General features: G+C 39.0%; 1 long non-coding RNA gene across 2 annotated transcripts; it reads left to right on the forward strand.

Annotated features, from left to right (window-relative positions):
* The first annotated feature begins 1797 nt into the window (after positions 1 to 1797).
* Positions 1798 to 13645, forward strand: LOC135738643 (uncharacterized). 2 transcript variants are annotated; one of them, XR_010528733.2, is made up of 4 exons: positions 1798 to 1851; positions 2915 to 2992; positions 4433 to 4526; positions 12353 to 13645. It is a non-coding gene; the product is annotated as an uncharacterized lncRNA (long non-coding RNA). The 2 variants fall into 2 exon arrangements; XR_010528732.2 differs by having other exon boundaries at positions 1816 to 1851; positions 2858 to 2992.
* Positions 13646 to 21238: the final 7593 nt, after the last annotated feature.

The following is a 21238-nucleotide window of genomic DNA, read 5'->3' on the forward strand; positions in this document are numbered from 1 at the left end:
GAATCCTAGTTTTCCTCGTCTACTTTGTACTTTGTGATCAACAAAAAACGAAAAATATTTTTGATGGCATTGATAAATGTGGTGGTTTTCTGGTGCGGAGAAGAAATGTAAGCCATCAAAATCTAATAATTTACGTGAGAGGCACTCGAGAGATGGAAAATGCCGGCTGTTGCTTGTTCTCACATGACCGCATCAAGCTTCTGTCATGCTAACACATTGACCCCAGGGGATCTTATGAAAAACTTTGGTAACGCTTTAGATTACAGCCCGGAAAGTACTGCGTAAGTACAGCGAATTTACAGCGTATGTTTCTGTAATTATAGTGTACTTATGAAGTAGGTACGTGTAATTATAAGGGAACAATTTATAATATTGGTGGAATAAAGGGGTAACAACCAGGATATATGCAGTAAAGTACTGCGTAAGTGCAGTGAATTTACAGCGCAAGTTTCTGTAATTATAGTATACTTATGAAGTACGTACGTGTATTTATAAGGGAACAATTTATAATATTTGGGGAAAAAAGGGGTAACAACCAGGATATATGCAGTAAAGTACTGCGTAAGTGCAGTGAATTTACAGCGTAAGTTTCTGTAATTATAGTATACTTATGAAGTACGTACGTGTATTTATAAGGGAACAATTTATAATATTTGGGGAATAAAGGGGTAACAACCAGGATATATGCAGTAAAGTACTGCGTAAGTTCAGCGAATTTACAGCATACATTTCTGTAATTATAGTATACTTCCCAGCGGGCACCTTGATGTCAATTTGACGTCAAATATGAGGCAAGATTTGATCAAGATGCTGCAAAGCATAATTTCAAAGTTAGATTATACATTAAGTCCTTCTGGTGGTTAATTTGTGAAAATATGAGTTTTATTCCATACTGAAATTGATTATGTAAGTATACGGGCCAACATGTTTGACATTGAGTTGACGTCAAATCAACATCATGTTAGGCGTTCAGTTGATGTCAAATTGACATCAAATTGATATCAATGTAAATTTAAAATAATAAAATAATTAACTGGGGCCTCAAAATGCATCCATTTGGCACATATGTTTTGAATCATATGTTGTTGGAATTCTGCATAAAAGTGGACTTCTGCAACTTCTGTGGGTAAAACAAATAAACAAACAAAAAAAAACTATTTATGTGAATTACTGTTAATGAAATAATTAAGCGAACAGTAATTATTATATTTGACAAAAAAGGGCAGCATTTTTGCTGTAACCCCCATGAAGTACTTTTTTTTTAATCATTTTTTTTTTTAGTGATATTATATACTTTAAAATTAAAATACATTTGCTGTAATTGATAATGAAATTGTAATACCCTATAATGTAAGCATATAAAGTATTACAACTACATGGTAATTTATGGAAAATTTACATTAGTTAGAGTTTTCATAGTGAAAATGCTACATATTTTTAAATTATTTAAATTTTCTTGTCTTTAACTGATAGATGCAATGCTAGGGTTCTTAAAAAAAATCATATTTGTTTAAAAAAATATATTTTAATTATGAAAAATGTAGGACCTACAATGCCTATTTATATTCTCTATTCCTAATACCACCTGTAGATGGCGCCATAGCTTTTGGACATTCTTGGGTTTCTCTGCAGCTTAAGAATGGACTTCAACAATTTATTTATTTATTTTTGTGTGTAAATTGATGCAAACCTAGGATGACAATTTTATACATGTATACACGGAAAAACATAAAATAAAAAATATTTGGAAGATTTATGACGTTGATGACCGTTGAAACGCACGTCATCACGTCAGGCCAGCTGTGAGGGAGGGAAGTCGAGGCAGGTCGAGAAAGTTGGCGCTTTTATCAGGTGAGTAATAAACATCTCATGAAATAAAACATAATTTGGTGACTTTAAACACTTAGAAGATTGTGTTTTGATTAAATATTTGACGTTGCAATGATTAATTTGTTCTTTTTGTGAATTGAAATTACCCGTTAGTTAATGTAACATTACTGTGAAGGATTCTGAGGTAATTTAACAGAGTTAGATCCATTAAGCAGATAACTTGTTTTTTTTAAATGTCTACGATTTTGAAATGTCGCGAGGAATGTTAGTTTTTACAGTTTTTGTTCGTAATAAAAGTGATTCAAAAAATTGTCCACTAAAGTTGGATGCGAAATTAATATGACGTAGCGTAGGCAACATCATTGTTTTGCTTTATCAGTGCAGTTGGATCGTTGAATCGGTAAGTTAGGCTATACTGTAACTGTACACAGCGAGTTCCCCAGTACGACGTTCTCGCACACGAATGACATTTGAACCGCTTCATTTAAGCTATTGAACTTTTCAGTCATATGTCGTGTTGGTAGTAAAAAATCTTGTGAAGGTGGTGAAAAAGGTAGTAAATTCATCTCTATGATTCCTGAATATACCCTGATTGAATCATTTAAAATAAACCACAGAGATTGCAAGATGTGAATGAGCTTTGATCATTTAGTAAAACTGGTTAATTCAGTTGGCCATTGTGGGCTAAAAAGTTAGTTAAAGTTGATAAAAAGCTTTATTTTATTAAAAACATTCCTGTTTGGTAAAATAATTAATGTTTTATATACATTTTTACTTAATAATTGTCATTTTAATCAAATTTTATTAGAAATAATAAGTTGAAGTCACTTTGGGTAAGCCACTTAAAGGTACGGTAGGCCTACGTGTGTGTACAAGTTAAGATCAGGATGACACCACCTCCGCCTCCTTTTGTGCCAGGAAAAACCCTGAAAATAAACCTTATGAATGTAAATGACAGTTTTAGGAGATGTAAGCTGCTGCTCATTCCCCCTGATATTTAACACCCTGTCTCTCTTGTCTTTGTCAGATCGTTTGTTTGGAGTCTCTGTTTGTTCCAACCATGTGTTCCTTCATGCTCCTCCAGAGACTACTATCCGGATTGTCCGTGCCAGTGTTGTGACTCTTGCATCTTTCACCGTGTGATGTTGTCCGGGGCCCGAGGGTGAGTGGGTGCTCTGAATCTCTCCCTGTGATTTGCTTATCCAGGGTTTTTTCCTCTCCTTGTATGTTGTTAGCCTATATGTGCTGTTTGGTGTAACAATGGACCGAGTTCCACATAGGGCTGTCGCGGTAACCGCAATCCTGTATTTCCGCACTGCTGAGAAGCTTAACCGCATGAATGACACGTAACCGCAACAACCGCGCTTTTCACATTAAATTCATATATAGCTATGCCCTTCTTGTTTTTCACATCATACATGTATAATAAAGGCCAAATAGATTGTCAAGAGTTAAGAGAGTAACTTGTTTTTCGTAAATTTCAATTCAAAATGTAATACTATACTATTCATATTTCGTTAAATCATACAGTGAATGTGTGAAAGAAGTGAAACTAAGATGACAGAATAGCTGCGTCGTCTGCATCTAGATGCAGTTATAAAGATTAAAATTACTTTAATTTAACTGATCAACACAAATACAAAGCACCATAATATAACTGATTGCTTACCAGCATTAAAACCACTTAAAATAAAAACATTTAGTTTTTTTCTTTGTGTATCTACAGCGTCCGCTCCGTGGATGAGGAAACTGCAGCCATTAATGCCGGTTGCTTTATTATTAACTGACTGAACACTTGACTCTTACCTGGACATTTAGATATTAAAGTTTTTTGTCACCAGTCTCTGCCTGAAACATTAGAAACATTGATGATCATCTGCCGACCTGATTGTTTCTGCACGTCCTCTATTTTACAGAGAGTTCGCTTAATTAACGGCTTTTCGTTCAGTCCGCGTGAGCTAAACATTTTTGTTCTGTAATTTGTTCTCGCATAGGCTATATTTCTACATATTTTTCGACCAAGTTACACTCGGGATATAATTTAAGTTGTTATAGATAGCATTTAAGCTTGATCTGAAATTATGACAAATCAGTCTAAAAATGATCTATCCAGATTAAATTAGCCAAAACAATGATTTATTCGTTTTCATACTTAATAGATACAAGTTAATTTATCTACTAATATACTATTGAAATTGCCAAAAATAAATATTCATTGCCTTCTATATTGCATTCGTTTTGTACATTTACAGGTGCATAAATACGGTCTAATTTACATGTATTTTTAAGACACTGCTTTGTTTTGTATTTGCCGATGCTATGTAAATTTGCACTTAAAAAAACTTCTTGTTAAGAAATTGTTCTTCAATTTATTTTAGTTTTTTCAAAAAAGATATTTATATAATAGTATAGCTTGTTAATCTTTTTCTCATAACGGAAAGACATTTAAAACCGCATAGCGCGCTAGTGAGCCACGCAAAATCACTGCAAGGGAAATTCCTTAACCACGACAGCCCTAGTTCCACATCTTTCCCCTCACCAAACACATAAATACGATTACTGTTATCATGTATATAATTGGTTGTCTTTTTTCTTTTATCAGAGTTCTTACAAACAGATTGATGGCAACAATGTACATGGATGGTTCAGGGGTGAAGAAGGCCTTTAAAAAACACGGCTATGTTGTGTTATAATAGGTACTACATTACTTCTTTTGTATGATTAGATGATGTACTGTTGTGTGTCTATTCAGTGTTACCCATTGTGCGGCAGACTTTTATCCATCACAGATGGACAGTGGCTATACTGTAGGGGTGTAATAATTAATTGTACAATTATTATGCCCAGTTCCCTTTCAATACGGTTCACTTCGCATTGCGTCAGTTTAGCTGACGCTATGGGGGGGAAACTCCTGTTTACTCCGTGACTGAAGCCTATTGGTTAACGTCTGTACAAAGTACAGACCAATGACGTTTGAACCCGCGCGCGGGATGCACACGTCCTTATATAAGCGCGGTTCAATCGTCAGGAGCTCATTATTTTCTCCTTCAGCGCGAACCTCTCGCTGCTCCAAAGAAAAGAAGAAGCCTTACCTCGCCGTTGACAAAAGCCCTGCAGCGGAGTCCAGGCCTAGAATCTTCCCCTGCCGTTTTCCGGCTGAGAACCGAAGATAGCAGAGTCCAGGTCTAGCGTCTTCCCCTGCCGCTTTCCGGCCGAGAACCGAAGATAGCCTTTGCTTGCCGTGGTACGAGCCCTGTGCAGCGGACACATACCTGACGAGGTCTCCCCTGCGGCCGCCCGGTAAGATCAATATTTTTAATATAAAGCTATAAGCTAAAAGAGCAGGCGCTGTTGTAATAGCGTCCAGCACAGCGGCTCGGTGAGCCTCTCTGCTATGAATTTCCTCCGAGCGCGTTACCGGTCTGGCACCTCCCACGCCAGGACCGCGCTTATGCTTTGGTTGTCTTATCCATGTTTCGTGCTCCCCTTGCTGTTCCTCTCTCGCCGAGATGAACACACGGCGAGCCATGAGACTAGATGGATGCATAGACAAGCACACACGGACTAACCCCCCCCTGTGTTCTGTCACACCGCAACCGTTCATGCTTACAGAGTCCCTTCGCTCCTCTCACATTCAGTGGCGAGATCTCTGGCACATATATTAATCCCCCGAGTGCATCGGGTGATACTGTTCATACGACGCATGGCTATTCTGTCTGTGTTGCTGCTCCCCTCTGCCGTTCCTCTCTTGTTGAGATGAACAAGCGGGGAACCGTAGAACTGGATGCATACGACAAGCAAACACGGGCGGTCTGCCCCTGTTCTCTGTCATAGCACAGCCACTCGTGCTCCACGCTCGCGGAGTCCCTCGCCCCTTTCCCCACAGTGGTGAGGTCTCTTAACGGCTTAGTTAGCACGCGGTATTACGGCTCACTGCCTCTAAATGCAGCTGTCTAGTGTTCAACGATTACAGAGCTTCATGCCCCTCCCCTCCTGGAGCGGCGCGATCTCATTCGTCTGCTCGATAGGGCGGATTCGCCGCTATTGGAGCACCAAGAACACTCATTATAAGAGAGCTTCATGCCCCTCCCCTCCTGGAGCGGCACAATCTCATTTGTCTGCTCGATAAGGCGGACACGCCTCTATTGGAGCGCTAAAACACTTATTATAGAGCTTTACTGGCCTGAGCCTGTCTCACTTCGGATAGCTCACTGTTCGTCTGCCCGGTCATTTCTCTCTGGTTTAGACCGCGGGCCTCACGGCAGACTTCCTCTCTGCGATGGGTTCAGTCTGACATTAAACCCCCTAGACATACTGCTCTGCTCCGTGAGCCGTTCGGTCACCGTCACTACTGAGGCTTGTGCACCTGAACGGCTGAGCTCTGGTCTCCGCAGCACAGCTGCATCAACAGAGAACGAAACTGTCTGGGAGAAAGGGTTAAGTCGCGCCTCGGCTGGACTGCCCTGAAATGTTTTCTGTGTGCTGTTTATCAAAACATACTGTGTAATACTGTCGGTTATGCGACCTCACTATAGTGGCGAACGGTATTTAATTCCTCTAAAAAGAGTAATTTCCGTGCTTAGTATACTGTGTATTGACACCCACGGTTGTACGGTGTCTCTAAACACTTTATCGCCTTACTGACAAGCAATCAGTAATACGCACACATGGCCCGCTGTCCATAATTCTATCGACGCTTGCCGAAAAAACCCCGGATTGCCCATATACTGTGTATTGACACCCCACGACTGTACGGTGTCTCTAACACCTTTCTGCCAAATTCGCTCGCAGCCGAAAAAACCCTGGTTTGGCCATATACTGTGTATTGACACCCCACGACTGTACGGTGTCTCTAACACCTTTCTGCCAAATTCGCTCGCAGCCCGCCTCAGTTTCGCCCGCCTCAGTCTTACGGCTGTTATTCTCTCTTCCTAGAGAGACGACAGCCTCAGACTTTTGCATGGCTCCAAGCGTTTGAATCGCGCCCTCTCCGGACGGCCACTCAAAGGCTTACAGCCAAGCGGTTTATGACGTTTTTCGGCCATATAGCTGATTTATATTAGCGGATCCGAAGACGCTCACACCTCCGCTCCAATACTCGGAGATATTAAGGGTAATATCAACCTCAAGTGAGCTTGCTACCCGCCACAATAAGTTTCAAAGCTCAAAGCGTGCGCACAGTCAGACGCGCGCGGCATCTCGTTTAGGACGGACACACGTACCCCTCTAACGAGCCTCAGAAAGCTGAATATCGTGGCATTCTGTTCATAAGTCCACTTCAGTTTGACTAAGCAAAGGTCCCGCCCCGAGCTGACGGCCGGGACGCTTATGCTTAAGTTACACACGGCTGCATGAAGTGCTGTCATTACGAGCTAGCCCAGCATCTGCTGTGGGTTGAACACGCTTTACGACGGCAATCAGCCTTCGGCGCGTGGAACGCCGTTTGTCTCATATCAATCACCTTGTACTGCGAATACGGTACATTAAGGGGATGATTTAGCACTGCAGCACTCTCGACCGTGTTATTGTGATAATGCGGTCGGGCAAACTACGGTGGTTTCATTATTTACCGAACCAGACTGAGATCTCGCCCCCTGAACAAGCTGACGAGTCATCTCCTTTATAAACTCATTGCATCGCTTTATAAGCTATGTTCAATCAGAGTGATACGCATCTCATGCTTAAACTACCAAGATTCAAAATATTAACCTGCCTTATGACACATTGACGCAAGCTGCTAGGACTCCTTTCACGAGGCGTCCTTATGCAAAGTCTGATTCATTCTGTCTAGTGACATTGAAAGTCTAAACCCCCCGCGAATCGTGGGTGGAACACTTTTCTACTCACTACAGAGGCACGGCGGCTCTCTCCCCTACCTATATCTATGTGGCCGTGATAACAGCGAACCACGCTTTTACGACCGACCATTCATTTAATTCACAAGCCTGTCATCTCTCAGATGCGGACGGCGGCGGTAACAGCGAACCATGCTTTTACGGCTGGCCATTCACTTTATTCATAAGCCTGTCATTTCTCAGATGCGGACGGTGCCCGAGGCACAGCCCTCTGGAACTGTCCAAGGTCCTGTATGACAGATACGTCTGACGTACATAAGACGATCAGCTGTTCATTTGCGTCACAGATCACTCACTAGAGCACCTGTCAATACAGGTTATTTATGGATCTTTGACGTTATCACCTCCGTGACAATTATGCTCACTTGTCTTAGAGCATGGGCATGGTCTTAGAGGTTTCTCATTTGACAATTGTGACACGGCCGGCTGGTCCCCGCCGTCCACGTTGTCAGTTTACAGCTTCGACATCCCTGCTTCGCGCACTACTGAGGTTTGTTGCATTAAAGGTGCGCCCATTAGCTCACCTGTATGCACGATATGGTTTTTAGTTATATGCGTCCACTGTGTGCTTAGAGAAGCTCACATGTACACGCTATAACATTTTGGTATACAATAAGATGCGCTTGGAAAAGCGTTGGGTGCCCACCGTTACGTTCATCAATCATATCTGTACACATTCACGGCGCGTTCTGTGCACTGATTTATCTATACGCATTCACGGTGCACTGAAGAGTTCACCCGTGTGCGCACAATTTATTATCAGAACACATGACGGCGCGCTCGAGAATCTTGCCGGCCTGTGCATTATAACACTCTGATTCATCTATATGCATTCACGATGTATTCAAGTGTTCACCTGTGCCCGTGCAATTTATAGTCAATACACATTTACGGCGCGCTTGGAAAGCTCACCGATCTGTGCACTATGATACTACCTATATGCATCCCGATGCGCTCGAGGGCGCACCTGGGTTCACACTATTGTGGTATCTGTATAATCCAACGCTACCGTTCTGCCGCATATTATAGTCCGATCGGCCGTTCGTGAGCTTCGCAGATCACTCACTACACGTATGTCTGTTGCTAACAGTGGTTATTTAGATGGATCGTTGAAACCATCGCACTGGCTCACGCCCCTCTATGAAATATGTCCTATATAGAGCCCACTCTGTGCGAGTTTGGCTTTTTCATGAACTTGGTCTACAGGGGTATCTATATTTGATATCTGCTACGCGGCCGGCTGGTCTTCGCCGTCTACGTTGTCAGATTGTACAGCTTAGACGTCCCTGCCCTACGAGCGCAGGTTCTCTCGGCTCAATCATGCACGCTCATGCGTTTTATGTGTACACCACGGTGCGCTCAGCGAGCTCACCAACGTGACTCTGAATTTACTTATCTCGCACAGCCTCGGCGCGCTCGGTACCTCGCCGTCTTGTGCTATGTTATGTGCCCCCGGTGCGTTTAAAACCCCACCGTGTGCGCGTCAACAATTTATATGGTGCTTACACATTTGCTTTAAAGCGGTGAATATGCCGGGTATAGGGCCACACGCAGTGTCTCTCCGGTAAGGCACTTCAGTACGTTGTGTATGCACGACGGGATGGGATTACGTTCCCCCATAGCGTCAGCTAAACTGACGCAATGCGAAGTGAACCGTATTGAAAGGGAACGCTTAGGTTACTCACGTAACCCCGGTTCCCTGAAATAACGGGAACGAAGCATTGCGTCTCTTGCCGTGCTACAAACGTCTACTCAGCGAGTGTTATTCGGCTGCGCGCTTCAGTCGAATAATAATGAGCTCCTGACGATTGAACCGCGCTTATATATGGACGTGTGCATCCCGCGCGCGGGTTCAAACGTCATTGGTCTGTACTTTGTACAGACGTTAACCAATAGGCTTCAGTCACGGAGTAAACAGGAGTTTCCCCCCCATAGCGTCAGCTAAATTGACGCCATGCTTCGTTCCCGTTATTTCAGGAAACCGGGGTTACGTGAGTAACCTAAGCGTTTCTCAATAAGTTATGGTCAAATGCTGCCACATCCAAAAGCCAGAGGGCGCTCTCATGCATAAACTCAAAATATGTTATATATGTTATTTATCTACAAATGTTCAGACAATATTAAAAGCACAGGTTTTAAAAGTGTGAAATCTGTTATACCTATGCCACCTTTAGTTAAAGGTCACGTTCTTCTATATCCCTTTTTTTAAACCCTAGTTAGTTTGTAATGTTGCTATAATAGCATTAATAATACTTGTAAAATGATGAAGCTCAAAGTTCACTCCCAGGTGATATATTTTCTTTAACAGAATTCCTCTGAATACCTCAAAGCCTACAGCGAACGGCCGGTTTGGACTTTAGCCCTCTACTTCCCGCTTTAATGACCTCAGTAGAATTTTTTTTTTACTAAACTCCGCCCACAGGAATACGTCAGTCATCTGCTTAGCTAACGGCAAGCTATGCTGCTATCGAATCACAACACACTAAACAAACTACACAATCAGATAGGGCTGGGCGATAAATCGATTTTATCGATTAACTCGAATCTGTAGTTTAACATCGATTTGTTTGAATTAAATCGGTTTCCTCTTTAACATCCGCTAACACTCCCCTCTGTGCTCCCGTAGTTCCGAGTGGGCTCAGCCCTCCCCCGCACGTTTGCCATAGAGATACCAGGACTTGCAAAATTTTTTAATCCCTGAAAGCCCTTCGGGCAGGCACTCTTTCATTTTTGGTAGCCCGAAATGAATTCAAGTAGCCCGAATAAAAAATACACTGTTTAATGTAGAATATTGATAAATCCTGGATTTCCTTGTAAGCCAACTATTTCTGCTCATCCCCAGCTAACAATTTGGTACCCAAAACGTTCCCCTAACATTAGTTTTTGGTTTCTAGAATGTTATTTTCCAAGGTTTTTGTTTAATAGCAAGGAATGTTTTCTTAAAGAAAATAAACATTCCCCTACTGTTATTTTTAGGTTATTTTAACATTCCCCTAACGTTAGAATAATTGAATGTTATATTACTGAATGTTATATTATATGAATGTATTATAACACAGGTTATTTTTAATTTAATTTAATATAATAAAATACCTCAACACATATTTAGATAACATGGTATTTTATCAAATATATAAACAACCAGTGACTTTAACACAATATAGAAGACTTAAAACAGATATTTATTAAAAAGTAATAAACATTTAATTCCCTTTAGGTTAACAGATCTTACCATAGCCGTTTATTTTCACTAGAATAATGTTAGACTCTGAGGTAAAACGAAATGACAAACACACATTCTATTCGCTTTAGGTAAATGTAATATCTTACCACTGCTGTTTAGTCACCTAAAAGCTTCTAACATTATATTCTCTTAATAGCGTAGACGTGTCAAATCGATCGGAAATCACTCAAATATATTTTCCTTCTCATATATTTAAGTTACTACCTGAAGAAAGAAAAAAGAAACGCTAAAACAATGTTATTCTATGAGGTAATTTTTTTTTTAAATGACTTGAGTTCGCGCTGAGCACAAGAGCAGGCAGGTGCTTGTGAAGAGTGAAGCCGGGAGAAGCGCGTGCAGAGGGTCGCGTGCAGAGGGTGAGCATGTCACGCTTTCTGTTTGTGTCACTGTCACGTATTGGTTACTCAACTTTTTTGTCCTAATTTCTAACCATTGTCGCTTCGGTTTAGGGTTAGATTTACATAAAATTACATCCTTACCTAAACAAACTCTAACCCCAACAGGTGAAATCTGGTTAAAGTTTAGAAAATATAAAAGAATAAGCCTTGTATCTTTTTTTTTATAAACCAATACTTAAAGTGACAAATACTTAAAGTGACATATAACACAAGCACCAAATCTAACCCTAAACCGAAGCAACAATGGTTTGAAAATAGGACAAAAAAGTTGAGTAACCAATACGTGACAGTGACACAAACAGAAAAGCGTGACATGCTCACGCTCAAACACGGCAAAGCATGACATTTTCACGCTGCTCCATGCGTGAAATAGTCACGTAATTTTGTGATATAGGGTTGGTGTGTCTGTCTGTCTGTCTTGCACTCTTGATGCTTTAGAGTTTCACCCATTCATTCATGCTGTGCACTTTTTTATATCGTGGCTGATTTGTAAATTGTCAACACAGTCTCACACCCATGGCGTCAATATTTGACGACACTTGACCATGCGTCAATATGTTGACGCGGAGGGTATACCTTTCACGTCACTTTTTGACGAACTGGGGACTTCAATACTATTAGGTACGCGAAATTAAACAGTTGTCAACTGACATTGGGGTTAGGGATAGGTTTGGGTAGGGATGTCATTATGTAAATCTAACCCTAAACCGACGCGAAAATGGTAGAAAATGGTAAGAAAATAGGAAAGAGAATTTCGCGTACCTGATAGTATTGAAGTCCCCAGTTCGTCAAAAAGTGACGCGAAAGGTATACCCTCCGCGTCAACATATTGACGCATGGTCAAGTGTCGTCAAATAATGACGCCATGGGGTGAGACTGGGTTGAAATTGTACACACACAAAAACATTTTTTTTTTTTTTCATATTTTCCCATTCAATTTCCTATTATTGTACTAGTGTAACAAGTTTTTTCTTTTTTGACATTCTGCTAAATATATAAATATTTCTCTACTTGTGTGATTACAGGTGGCAATTGCATCAGAGGGAGAAGACTTCACAGTGCCTCCCTATACATGGATGTCAGCTGACGTCAATCACTTGTCTTCCGCCATTTTGAGGACCTGAAGTGGTCGCAAAAGAACTAGAAGCTATGCCTTCAATATGCTGTGAGCATCAAAATCGCTATTTTAACAACACTAAGAAGGCTCAACACAACATGATATTTTGCTCGAAGTATCGCCTATGTCTCTACATGTGAACTCGAGCATTGAGAACATTGTTTGTGAACACAGAGTTAACTAAAAAGAAGGTTTTGAACAACTCACTTTGGATGATTTGGCGTCCGCTCGCCGCTTTCTTCCCAGTCAAGATGTATCGATCTCCAATTGCGACGTAAGGAGGGAGGAGAGTAAAGATGATATCTCCTAAAGCATAGTTCCTTAAAAATGCACGGATAAGTCGTTGTTTTGTTGCAAGTGAAAAACAATATTGACCTTCTAGTTGAAAAAGGAGCCTTATATGAGATTCATTCATTCGCATTCGGAAATCGATTATTTACGTCTGGCAGAGATGACGAGCGGACACCATAACAGCCAAAGTCAGTTGTACAAAACCTTTCTTTTTAGTAAACTCTGTGTACAAAAACAATGTTCTCAATGCCCGCGTTCATGTGTAGAGATCCAGGTGATACTTCGAGCAAAGTTTCATGTTGTGTCGCGCCTTCTTTTGTTGTAAAATAGTGGTAGTTCGGTAGCAGCGGACAGCGGCTGGAAGAACGCATCAGGGATCGAGAAGGCATAACACCCTAACCAAGATATATTTTTTTAAAGTAGCGTTTATTTTCATGACAGTCAAGATGCGACATGTTGTCTTTCGTAGCTTTTTACTGTATCCGTAAGAATCATAGACAGTAAAAGATAAGAAATCCGTAAGTCGTAGCAAGGTAGCCAATGCTTGTCAATAGCCTACTGGTACTCGGTAGGTCCTCAAGATGGCGGCATGACGTAAAAGGTCACATGACTGAAATCTATCTATACTGCAGGGACAACCTTGCAGTCATATGCAAAGGATTTGCTGAAATTTCTTTCATCCTGCCCCCAGCTGAAATCGAAAATTGAAAAAATGAAGGCAGGAAACAAGCTGTTGCCTATAAAAAAACAAATTTAGGGGTTAATTATTTTCAAATAATTAAATTGATGTTCTTTTGTTAAATTGTTCATTCATCGTTAGTTGTTTTGACAGTTTCTTGTTATTCTTTTAAAATTGTTAGTATTTAATATGTTATAGTTTGGATAAATATTTTTGTTTTAAATAAACTTGTTTTGGGTTAAATTACGGTGTTTCTACTATGCTTTTAAATTTGTAATTTAGTTTTTTGTTGATAACTTTGGCTGAAATTAGGTTTATCTACACCAGTACTCTAGTATTGAATTTACCCTATAACTACACAGAACAAGGGGGTAACAAGTGCCACTTTAATTTACAGCCCGCAGATGTCGTACTTACTCTGTAACTACGTGAAACAAAGGTGTAACAAGTGCCACTTTAATTTACAGCCCGCAGTTGTCATACTTACTCTGTAACTACGTGAAACAAAGGTTTAACAAGTGGCACTTTAATTTACAGCCCGCAGTTGTCGTACTTACTCTGTAACTACCTGAAACAAAGGTGTAACAAGTGCCACTTTAATTTACAGCCCGCAGATGCTGTACTTACTCTGTAACTACGTGAAACAAAGGTGTAACAAGTGCCACTTTAATTTACAGCCCGCAGTTGTCATACTTACTCTGTAACTACGTGAAACAAAGGTGTAACAAGTGCCACTTTAATTTACAGCCCGCAGTTGTCGTACTTACTCTGTAACTACGTGAAACAAAGGTGTAACAAGTGCCACTTTAATTTACAGCCCGCAGATGCTGTACTTACTCTGTAACTACAGGAAACAAAGGTGTAACAAGTGCCACTTTAATTTACAGCCCGCAGATGCTGTACTTACTCTGTAACTACGTGAAACAAAGGGGTAACAAGTGCCACTTTAATTTACAGCCCGCAGTTGTCATACTTACTCTGTAACTACGTGAAACAAAGGTGTAACAAGTGGCACTTTAATTTACAGCCCGCAGTTGTCGTACTTACTCTGTAACTACCTGAAACAAAGGTGTAACAAGTGCCACTTTAATTTACAGCCCGCAGATGCTGTACTTACTCTGTAACTACAGGAAACAAAGGTGTAACAAGTGCCACTTTAATTTACAGCCCGCAGATGCTGTACTTACTCTGTAACTACGTGAAACAAAGGGGTAACAAGTGCCACTTTAATTTACAGCCCGCAGATGCTGTACTTACTCTGTAACTACAGGAAACAAAGGTGTAACAAGTGCCACTTTAATTTACAGCCCGCAGATGCTGTACTTACTCTGTAACTACGTGAAACAAAGGGGTAACAAGTGCCACTTTAATTTACAGCCCGCAGATGCCGTATTTACTATGTAACTACATGAAACAAGGGGGTAACAAGTTTGACTTAGACTGTAACAACACAAAATATTGTATATTTACACAGTAACTACAGAAAATAGTTCTAGTTTTGCTTGCTTTGCTTTCAATATAGTTGCCTTGCCTATTTTTAATTTTGCTTGATGACCCAAAAAATTCCTGTACTCTTTTTCTTAAGGTAAGTAACCTTTGTAATATTAAAAATATAGGAATTTATAACTTCGTCACAATCCCCATTTCCATACTCTACCATCTGCATTCCTGTGCTTACTGATAGTGATCGCAGACTATTGTCACAGCTGTTTATTCAATACAGTGGGGGTTAAAGGTGTGGTCTTCTGATTGGTCAGTTTAAATGTATCATGTTAGGTTTAGTCACATGGTCAAGGGATAGAGAATAAAGGTCTTGGTTTTCATGAGCTCTGGGCTTTTGCCTTTTGGCATTTGCCTTTTGCTTGCTTCCCTCTGCTTTTCTTCTTTACCTGAGTTCTTGGGTTTAGGCCATTAAGATTCCAGTTCTAAATGGTGATTCTCTTTCATCTAAACTTTCTTTCTTTCTCTGTTCTCTATCTTATCAGGTAATATCTCACATACATTGGAAACAGTTAATTGTTTGTATTAAGTACCCTTTCATGCATTTATAGTGTAATCATTTTAATTGTTACTTTAAGTCAGTACTGTTACTAAACCTTTTCATTTACAAATCTGTTGTTAAGTTTTGATTTAGTGTTAATACTTAAACGCTAGATATTGCAATTTATATATTTATATTCTAGCAATGCTCTCCCACATATCTTGCTATTATAACTGCACTTATTTCCGTCGTTAGTAGGTTGCAGAAGGGTGATAATTGACCAGAACTACACAGTTTTATAATATCATGCTGTTAACATTTCTCAGTCATTTTGGCATTCCTACAGACTGAACCACTGTAGTGAATCCACCCTTACACCTTTATTGAAAATTCTAAATAAATTGTATCGTACTAATAAATAGCATAAACACATTAACTGAATTTCAAGTTTTGTTGTTCAGTAATCTCCATCACATGCATCGTGAAATGAAAAAATATGGTACCCCGTGGTTAAAAAAATACTTGGCCTAAATATATTTTATACCTATATTATTTCAAAAATATATGTGGTGTATGACTATGATTGAATGAAGACCCAGCGTACGTTACAACCATCTCAGAGGTCTCTTCTGAATCAGCGCAGTTTGTGGAATCCATGTGAAAGCAGATGACGCCAGTGTGATCACCACGCACCAGCTATATGTGGAAAAGAGTATGATCGAGCCAATTCAGTGAATGTGTTTTCTCGCTAAATTACTCTCAAACATAAAATTGTTTTGCATGTAGCCTACACCATATCACGTAGGCCTAATATTTTAATCGTTAGCCAGAGGTTACTTACTGTATAAATAATTTGTAATTTCCCACGTCTTTAGCATAATATGTAATATTACATAATGCCATGTAATATTAAAATAATTAGCCCTTAGTTATAACATACTGCATATATTATTTGTATTTTTCCTGGTTGTTACCCCTTTGTTCCCCAAATATTATAAATTGTTCTTTTAAAATTACACGCATGTACTTTATAAGTATACTATAATTACAGAAATGTATGCTGTAAATTCGCTGAACTTACGCAGTACTTTACTGCATATATCCTGGTTGTTACCCCTTTATTCCCCGAATATTATAAATTGTTCCCCTTATAATTACACGTATGTACTTCATAAGTAAACTATAATTACAGAAACTTACGCAGTAAATTCGCTGTACTTACGCAGTACTTTACTGCATATATCCTGGTTGTTACCCCTTTATTCCAAAAATATTATAAATTGATCCCTTATAATTACACGTATGTACTTCATAAGTAAACTATAATTACAGAAATGTATGCTGTAAATTCGCTGTACTTACGCAGTACTTTACTGCATATATCCTGGTTGTTACCCCTTTATTCCCCAATATTATAAATTGTTCCCTTATAATTACACATACCTACTTCATAAGTACACTATAGTTACAGAAACATACGCTGTAAATTCGCTGTAATTACGCAGTACTTTCCGGGCTGTAATCTAAAGCGTTACCAAAACTTTTTATTATTTTACTCAAAGTCAACAAAAATCAAGCAGGACCAAAACATTTTACAACTGATCGCTGTCAAAAAAGTTCAGCGACGATGTCCCAAAGATGACAGTGCAGCAATGACCGTGTTTTTAATATGACAAAGTAAGTGTTTTGATTAATGCCATTGATGTTGATTTTTTAATCAGTCTATACCAGTGTTTCTCAACCCTGGTTCTCAAGGACCCCCTTCTAGAATGTTTTAGATGTCTCCTTAATTAACACACCTGATTTAAATTATAAGCTTGTTAGGGAGACATTCTGGAAGGAGGCTGATGAGTTAGTTCAGGTGTTTTAAATTGGGAGACATCTAAAACTTTCTGGAAGGGGGTCCTTGAGGACCAGAGTTGAGAAACACTTGTCTATACCACCAGTCAACTAAATTAATATAACATGGCAAAGATATATGGCACATATTTCATTAAAAGGCATTTCCATACCAATGCATTACTTTCTAATTTTTTATGTAACAATTTGATTTGACAGACAGTCAAATAGTCAGTCAAACCCTAAAGTCAATTAGTGTTAGAATACCACCAGCACTGGGGTGTAAGGTATTCTGATGTCACATCTGTTTTAATGTGAAGAACATTACATTTAAGACATTTTAAAATGAAAAACTATGGTCAAGCATGCTCATAATGCTTGGAAAAAATCCCTTGTGATAATGATCCAGCCAAAGATGCAGTTTTTCACTCAAGTTTTCCCTCTTTAATTAACATGTTGGTTGAACTCAAAGCCCACAGTTTGTTAATTTCTGCTCATACTACAGTAGGACTTAATTCATGGATTACAAGCTATCGTAATTCTGATAACTTTTACAAGACCACAATCTCACCATATTTGGACAAGTCTTGGACTAGATGTTTGTTAATGACATCAATGAAACAGATACCATTGAAGAGTTAACGGTAAAGAGAGAGGTGGTAAAAATAATGCAACACGTTTTTATGATAATGCTAAAAGCCCTCACAGATCTTTTGTCCTGTTATCTGTAAAGTACCATCAGTTCTCTTTGCTGTAGTGGGTGAAGCGTGCTTCAGCGATGGTACTTAATGCTGTTTTCAACCTCGATTTAAACATTACCTACTGTATGCATAACATAACTGCATTGAATTTACATTAAATTATATATGAAATACATATTCATTTAATTTTTACAATTGTTTTAGTATGTTTTTAGGTCATACAGTATATATCTGGGATGGCATTAGTCTGACAAGGTTGAAACATCTCCAATTTAAAAAGCAGAACTACTGTAATTCCTAATGCACCCGGATTAACACGTTACAGATCATTAGATGTGCGGGAGGCTTGTCACCACAGTGCAGCTTCAATGTCAAGAGCTTTCGTAGTGCTTTGTGCCAAACATTTTGATCTTATAAACGTCATTTATCCCAAATACATTTGAGATAAATCAACCATGAGCAGAAAACAACAATTCTGTGCAGAAAAGCAAACAATTGGTTTCAGTGCGCAGAATTATGGGTAAGCATGCTCTTCATGGATTTACCTCTGGGACTGAATAAGCTTGGAGGCTTTTGCCAGCTTCAGACCCATCCAGTTACAGTGTGCAAAGTGCTTCCCGGGTGCAGAGGGATACCTTGCTGGATGTGGTTATCTGCTACTGGCCACTACTACTCCTATTCTTCAGATCGATTTACTGTTGAGGTGCAGGCCTTAAATCACAGCCCCATAGCTGTGCTGACTCCACTCGTTGACCTGAGGCGGAAAAAACTCAGAAAGAAACGAACGGCTGTCACAACATCATCTATCACTACGGCTCTCTCAATCTCTATCTGTGTCCAGCCTCCCATCCCCACCGAGCAAGGTTGGGCACTGCACTTCGTCTGCATTACATCCAAGTGATCTCCGCAGGCTTTGATAGAGCATTACATCATGGACTGGTGAGTGACTGTGCAAGCACAAATATTAAGAAACATGTTATTAAAGCTGACACTGCAGAATGCAGTGGAGGGGATTTCTTATCTAAAAGACAAGGGAAAGAGATATTATGTGTTAAGATTTGTTGCCTTCATTTTTCATCTAGTTGATCCAAGCCAATTATTCATATATGTGTATTGATTGGCTAATGGTACTGTATGAAAAAATAGGAATAGAAACAAATGACCAAGCTGTTATTGTCAATATAAATATATTATATTCATTCTATTTGGATAATATATGGACAAACCTAACCGTTGTGTTAAATTAACTTAGAAAATGTACACAATGGACCCAATCATGTGTTGAAAACCCAACATTTGATTTAGTGTACAGTAAACCAGAAGAAATTTTATATTTATCATGTGTTTGAGGTGATATACCGAATACGAAACAGGAAATTAAAGCAAATCATTTATGATATACAAAGCAAGTTATTCATGATGACTTTTCATACAATTCTGAGCAGACATGATGTTAAAATTCACACAGCATGTGTGATGAAGGAACGTCACCATGCATGCTTATCATCTACAGAGTTTTTAAGCACACATTAAATTGCTTAATTTCTCACTGAAGGAAGTCATAAGAATGCATGTAGTATTTCCGCATGAGTGACCAATTCAATTTAGAAATGAAGATAATTGCAAATGTACTTATTATGAATGACTATATATTGCATGATGGTCGTCATTTTAATTACTTTTCAGAAAATAAATGGAGTTATCTATTCTCAGAAATTAAAGGTGTAAGGCAACATTTGTCTCTCTTTGAAAAATAAAGGCTTTAACTCTTTATCACTTTTATCACTTTCATTGCAAAAGACAATTTTTGCTTTCCCTTCCTCTATTAAAATGTGATTTGTTTGCTAAACCTGCCTTTAAATATAGCGGTGATCCATGATTGCCGTTTCCCCTTGTATTAAGAAACCAAAACATTTGTTATTTTTGACGAGGTATTTGTTCCAGAGTTCATTTTAGCCACTAGTCAGACCATTAAACCAACAGAAACCGGAAATAAAGTTCCGACCAGACGCGTAACCGCGACAACGCACGTGCATTTGATGAAACAGTCAAATAAACATGTCAGATTATACTTACATAAGTACACATAAACACATGCATATATACTTATAAGCTTATATAAGATAATACACATTGCTTGACTAAAACAAATGAAGCATGTTAAGATATTGACACAACTACACTGTAAAAAAATCTGTAGAAATGACAATGTAATTGCAGCTGGGTTGCCGGTAATTACCGGCAACCCAGCTGCAAATTCTACGGATTTTTTTACAGTGTACAGTATATGCCATAAACATGCAAATAAGAAATGTACAACAACTTAACACACTGTTTAAATGCATCTGAGCCTATAACCAAATCAACATGATCTTGTGGAAAGTTGTGTATTAGTCATGCAAAATTTGATTAATTTATTTGTGGCCATGGCAAAAAATTCTGTTTTTTTTAGCACAAATGTCTTTTTCTTGTTGTGTCACAGATTTCTATAAATAGTTTTTCATGTCGAGGGCACGACTTTCTTTTTCGTGTCATTTTATGTGTTGTTTTCTCTTTATTTTTCCTATTTTAAAATCATTGTATCTTGGGATTGGGGTTAGATTTGGGGTTTGGGTTAGGATGTACTTTATTTATTGGTTACATGTTTTTCTTCCGCTTTTAAAACTATTCTCACCTGGAGTGGGTTAGAGTAGGGGTTTGGGTTAGGATGTCTAAAAATGTAAAAGAAAGTGATTCTAACCCCAATCCCAAGCGACAATGGTAAGAAAATAGGAAAAACAATGAGAAAACACATAAAATGAAATGAAAAAGAAAGTCGTGCAACGGACACAAAAAACGATTTGAAGAAATTTGTGCGGGGGATACGACAAGAAAAAGACATTTGTGTTCAAGGCATGAAAAAAGTTGAATTTCGTGCCATGGACATGAATAAATGAATAAAATTTTGCGTTACTATAACACGACTTTCCGTGAGATTAGTCTGGACCAAATATATGATGCTCTGCTCACTTTGAATCACATTTTTGAGTGATTGAGACTCCTATAAAAGACTAATGATTAAGCCAAGTTTGTCTGTTATTATCCTTCTCGAGTACATCCTGAAACCCTATAAAAAATCCTGACTTTTAACCCCCAGAAGTGTTTTTAATCTCTATTACAATGACACTATTGACATATTGTCTACAGAGAGCTTTCAGGTGGTCTGCAACTTCTTTATTGCTATAAAGCTGGCGCCAACCCAAAACAGACCTACAGTATGGGGTTGCAAAGGCCTTAGGGTGCAAAGTTCTCAGAAACCATATT

The sequence above is a fragment of the Paramisgurnus dabryanus genome, chromosome 12, assembly GCF_030506205.2.
Source record: "Paramisgurnus dabryanus chromosome 12, PD_genome_1.1, whole genome shotgun sequence".
NCBI classification, from domain to species: Eukaryota; Metazoa; Chordata; class Actinopteri; order Cypriniformes; family Cobitidae; genus Paramisgurnus; species Paramisgurnus dabryanus.